Here is a 5,897-nt window from a genome sequence, read left to right on the forward strand (position 1 = left end):
AACATACCTTTCAAACAAACTTTACAAGGTCCATCAATTAAATGTGGCCTACTGCCTAATGTCATCTGTCTGCCACACGAAGACTGGATCCTTAGCACGAATACAGCTTAATTCGCCATGGTTTATGTATTTCATCCCTTGTATGGATAGGAGTAACCGAGAGTGTTTTGGGTTTCAAATGTCTTGTGCGTGTAGTATGTGCACCGGCAGAGATACAGAAGGTGTCCGGTATGGTTAAGGAGCTTGTCCTGTGATTTCCTTCCTGTATACCATGGGAAAACTGTTCTTGGAAACTTTTGATTTAATAAGCATGAAATTGTTTCAGACTTGCTGGGAACGAGTCCTCTAATTGCCCCCTCTGCCTTGGCATTTCACACCTCTTGGAACAAAAAACACGGCCCCTTGCCGTGTAGAGGTGTGTTATCCATCACCTGGGTTTGCGCGTGGGTTGTCTCACTGTGGTGTGGTGTGGTGCGTGGAATCATTGAGGACAGGGTGTGTTCAGCATCTCCCACTCGCTGCACGTGGACTTGCATTCCTCCAAAGTGATTGAGAACTTCCCCTCTGGGCTCAGCTTACTTGCTCAACTTTGCCTTATCCGGGGGAACTTCCCACAAGCTCTCCCATGGTGTTCCACCCTGTGGGAGCAGGAAGGTCCTTGCACCCTCAGACCTCCAGGGAAACCAGGAACGTTAAGCAAGGAGAGTTGCCTCTTCAGTGGGAAAGGCGTAAAGCCTGCCATTCCATCCAGAAATCTGGGAACTGGAGGCGATAAAAGAGCCAGGTGGTCTGAGTTAGCTGATGGGCCAGGCCATATTCTAGCCCCTAAAGCCAGGCCCGGAGATGGATAGTCATCTAAATGACACTTGCAGCCTGGAGCTCCCTGAGTTCCCACAACCAGGAACGGAGGTATCGAATAGTCTACATGGCCCATAGGATATCTGTGCAATCAAGGGCTCCCCCAGGCTCCTACTACCAGGACCCGAGAGATGCCTAATGACCCTGAATGGCCCTTATGCTATCTGTACCGGCATGCGCTCCCCAACCAGGGACCTGAGAAACCCAGTAGTCCCAGTGACCTTTTTCTTTCCGACTAAATATCCTAAGTGCCTTACTTGATGATGTGTTGCTGTCTGTTTCTTCTATTTATATGCCGTAGGTCAAATATATATGGTTTTGTTTTTTTTTTTTTTTTACCATTCTTCGCTGTGTACATAATAAGCCCACCTATTTGAAACCCATACCATAGATAACTGTTCTATAGGAAGGGGGGACCTTTAAAACAGTAGTTGGTGTACTGGAAAGATTCAAAACATACAATGAAGAGAGGGGGCTGGGGTGAGCAGAGAGAGACTTTTAAAAAGAATTATTAATTTTTAATTTATGTGTATATCTGTGTTTTGCTTGGAAATGGACCCAGGTCCTGTGCAAGAGAGACAAGTGCTCTTAAACATTAAGGTTTCTCACAAGCCTCCAACGAGGCTTTCAAATGATAGGCCTTCCTTATGCAATCCCATTTTCTTGTTGTTGTTGTTGTTTTCTTGCTGTTGCTGTTGTCACCAACAGGCTGGTGTCCCTACATTTGCCTTTGGGCATGAGGTGTCAGTGGGGCAGGAGGGTGTTGGTGGCCTAGGTAAATGAAAACTGGGGGGGAGTGATGTCGTGGGCACCCACAGGCTGGATTCCCTAGCTTTTCCTTTGGCCAGGAATTAGGTGTGGAAGGTGGGGGACCAAGGGTGAGGTGAGCCTAGGTGAAGGAACACAGTGGGGTGGGGGTACTCCTGGGTGACCCACAGGCTGGTTTCCCTAGCTTCTCTGTTGGGCAGTTGGTTCGAGTGGAAGGTGGCATGTGAGGGTGAGGTAGGGCTTGGTGGAGTTACACTTTGGGTGGCAGGCAGATTGCTGACAAAGGGTGGGTAGGCCTAGTAGAATGCAGGACTCAAGTGCTGCTGGGTGACAGCCAGGCCAGTGTCCCTGGCTTTATCTTTGGGCCTGTGTTAGGAGTGGAATGTAAGGGGGGAGGGTGAGTTGCTCCTAGGTGAGAAACACAGGGGGGTGGGAGTGCAGCTGGGTGACCCACAGGAGGGTTTCCCTAGCTTTTCCTTTGGCCAGCATGTGGGAATGGAAGGTGGGTTCTGGGCGGGGGTAGGGGCGGCATTGTGGGCCTAGTTGGGTGGGAACTGTGCTGGGTGACCCATAGCCTGTTTAGTGTCAGAGGGGGAAGACACCTTAGATGTGACTCCTAAGGGATAGCAAGCCAAGTTCTGCTCTTTTGTTAGGGTGGTTGCCCTCACAGCTATCCTGAAGCACTTGTGTCCTTTTCCCAATGCTTCGGTTCCAGCTCCAGACAGCTGTACACTGCTGTTTTGGTTATGTGCTGAGGAGTCACATTCACGTTCTCATGTTTTCAGAGCAAGCGTTATTTCCCAGAGCCATCCTCCCATGCTCATATTTGGTTATTTTTAATTCATCCTTAACTTGGTAGCCCTTGGTATAAGTGGTGCTGAGAATATATTCCCTTGGTAAAATAAATAATTTGAGTCTAAGAAGACTCTTTATCCACAATAGCCTGCTCATGAACTTTCTTCAAGATGATCTCTGGAGCTAAGGGTTAGCTTAATGGTAAAGCACTTGTCTAGCAAGTGCAAGATCTTGAGTTTGGGCCTCAGCTCTGGAGGGAAAAAAACCAACCCTATTTCTAGTAATAACCTAAGTCCTACTGACTGCATTTTTTTTTTTACACTCCCGCTATTTCATGCAGATAAGGGAAGGTACGGTGTACGGTTAGCTTGAGCTGTGACCTTTAGAGTCTATTATTCTGAAAGTTTATCTCATGGGAAAGCCTGTCTGCCTAGGTCTCTCATACCTCCCAAGGTTTTGCCATCAATGTTCTATACTGCTTTTGGATGCTGACAGCAAGAAATCCACCAGACCTTGGACCTGGACCATAAGCCAAAACAATCCTGTTCCTCACAGCCAGCACCAACTGTGGTACTGTGTTATTGCAGTAAGACATAGGGTAAGGCACTGACTTCATGAAATCCATTGGTTTTGTACCATATGCCCCGTTGGCCACGTAGCACCTGGCTTCTATGTACAGGTGGTGTTACTCGGGCCTAGGTAGGGTGACAAGGGAAAAAGCACTTAGGAAAATTGGAATGCTACCCTACCGGATGTGCTGGGTGTGTTAAGCCAGTGTTCAGCGTATGACACCATCTTTTTGAAAGCAAACATGGATGGATCCAGGAACTATAGGGAAATGTGGAATTGGTCTTGTATCACTTAATACTCAGTTGGAAACAAGTCTGTGCTACTCGCCTCAGTCATAACTGGGTTACACAGTTTAGTACCTCTAGTTTCCAAGCCAAGAATCTTTAAGGGAATACAATTATAGCTTTAGCGAATTGGATTTCTCAGGATACTGAGCTGAAAGGCAGAAAGGGACTCCAGTATTGGCTGGGAAGATGTATCTTGATTGCACAGGGGCAATTGTGGTGTGGTTTATTGTGAAAGCAATGAGCAGCCCGGTTTGGAAAGAGAGGACCTATCCTAAAGACTTTGAGTAGCCTCTTGCCGACAACTTCTGGGATAATGGGAAGATGCCCGTGCAGCCCAATAGAGGCACGGGTCACCTCATCAGGAAGAACCCACGCTGGCCGAGTGTGCAGAAGGTAAAGTAAATCCCTCCACCCCAAGTAGCACCCTCACACCCACCCCTGTGCCCTTCCCATCTCCTAAGGAACAGCCAGAGAAGCAAGGCCATGCTTTTCTCAAACTAAAGCTTTAATAAGAACGCAAGCAACCAGGGTGCCCAGGTAAGCAAGGCTGACTGTGAGAAGACTGGGTGGGATGAACTGATGGAGTGGGATGGATAGAAGGGGCAGGCAGATGGGCTGGTGGGGAACTCAGAGCCAGGAGACAACAAGGGCAGCGCAAGCGAAGGCAGCAGGGAAGGCGGCAACGGTGGGGGCAAAGGGCAACTGAGGCAGAGGCTCCTAGCTAGGGACCACTGCGGCCCTGGGGACTCCTGTGGGCCTCAGGCGGGGCCACCTGGGAGATGGTGATGGATTGGAGCAGTTGTCCAAGCAGGGCGTTGCTATAGACAGCAGCCTCCAGCAGCTGTGGGGTGATGTGCCTCTAGGCCCTTCTGCTTTGGGCCTCACCTCTTGCCTGCTCCAGTAGACTGCGCACCAGGAACTCCAGGATGGCGGTCAGGAAGATGGGCGCCCTTTTGCTCAGCCGCGGGCCATGGGCGCCCTCCCGAAGCTGGTGCTCCACCAGGCTCACAGACAAGGTCAGCTGGGCTCTGGAGGTGCGGGAGCTGCGAGACGAAGCCCCTCGACGAAGGCTGGTCTGCATGGCTCGGGGCAGGCTGGCCTCTGAGTGAGACCTCACAGGTCCGCTGGGCTCCACCTGGCTGCTGCTCTAAGCTGGGTGGGCCGTTGGCTGTGGGCCTCCAGGGAGGGACCCGATGGATGATGCCAAGGCCCAATGTTCCTCCTCTGCTCCTGGTGGCGCGTCCTAGTGACCTCTCTCTCATTGGTCGCAGCCCGGACCCGCTAGGGCGCTCGCGCTGCTGATGTGGCAAGGTTCCTGGCATGCCCTCGCTAGGGGCACAGAGGTCCCCTTGACACCTCTTTCTCCAGAGGAACCTTCTAGGAAATAAGATGCCCGCCGGGGATGGGGGTGGGGAAAGGAGTGCGGGGTTGGGGGTGGGGGGGGTGGGATGGGTAGTGCTGGAAAGGGGGGCGGCATCTCAGTGTTGCCCAGGAGAACCAATCCTTCGCTATTTCCGGCTTCTATGGTACTTTCCCCGCCCCTACCCATGAAGCATGTGCTCCCTTTCCCTCTCCCCAGTATTCCTGGCACCTCTGCAGACCTGAGGCCATTCCCCCGGTTTTGCCTGTGGAGACTCAAAGTCAGCGCCCTGAGCAAGTGTCCCACACCAAGCTACAGCTTTGCGGGTCTGCGGTGCCCAGGAGCCACTAATCTGCTTTCTGCCAAGGTGACTGGTGCTGGAGCTGGACAGGCCCTGCAGGTGGAATCACTCGGTAATGGCTAGCCTGTTTTGGGTACCCGTGTCTGCCCCTTTCACTTAGCGTCCTGGATTGAACACATTTCCCCCAAGGGACACAAGTTTCTTGGGGCTCCCGCACGCAGCTGCTTGAACCAGGGCTCCTGCATTCCTCTCCACAGCCGAATAATAGGGTCGAAAACACAGTGTCATCCACTACTTCAAACTCCTCATACGAAGCACTTTTGCAACATGGTGGACTACAGTGGTGAGCAGAAATGAATCCTTCTGAAAGTTGCCTCTGTCTAGGTATCTCGTCACAGCGACAGGGAAATCACTTAAAAGGTAACCCATGGAATTGGAGCCTTCTCACAGGCTAGGTCCCACCATGAGGAGAATTCTTTGAAAATAATTTCAGAAAAGGAACACTTGCAATCATATACACATTGATTTTGACAGACTTTTCCTTTAACGAGTTTATCAGGACATACCCTACTCAAAGGTGCTTTAAATTAGCTGTTGTTAACACACGTGTTTATACCTGTACTTTAGTGCTCTCTTTTATTTATTCATTCATTCATTCATTCATTTATTTATTTATTTATATTCGAGTCAGAGTTTCACTGTGTAATAGCCTTGGCTGTCCTGGACTTGCTTTGCAGACCAGGCTGGCCTTGAACTCACCGTGATACTCCTGCCTCTGCCTCCTGAGTCCTGGGATTAAAGGTGTGGGCCAACACTGCCAGGCTTACTGCTCTTCTTGAAAACTCTACTTTATTTGGGGTCTTTAGGCCTCAACCTCCCTTCCAACCTCTCACTGCTATCTGGAAGTGAGGAGGTTACTAGGGAGTGGGGGGCCCCTTTACTTCTTCTGGCTGTTTGA

The sequence above is a fragment of the Acomys russatus genome, unplaced genomic scaffold, assembly GCF_903995435.1.
Source record: "Acomys russatus unplaced genomic scaffold, mAcoRus1.1, whole genome shotgun sequence".
In the NCBI taxonomy this organism is placed as follows: Eukaryota; Metazoa; Chordata; class Mammalia; order Rodentia; family Muridae; genus Acomys; species Acomys russatus.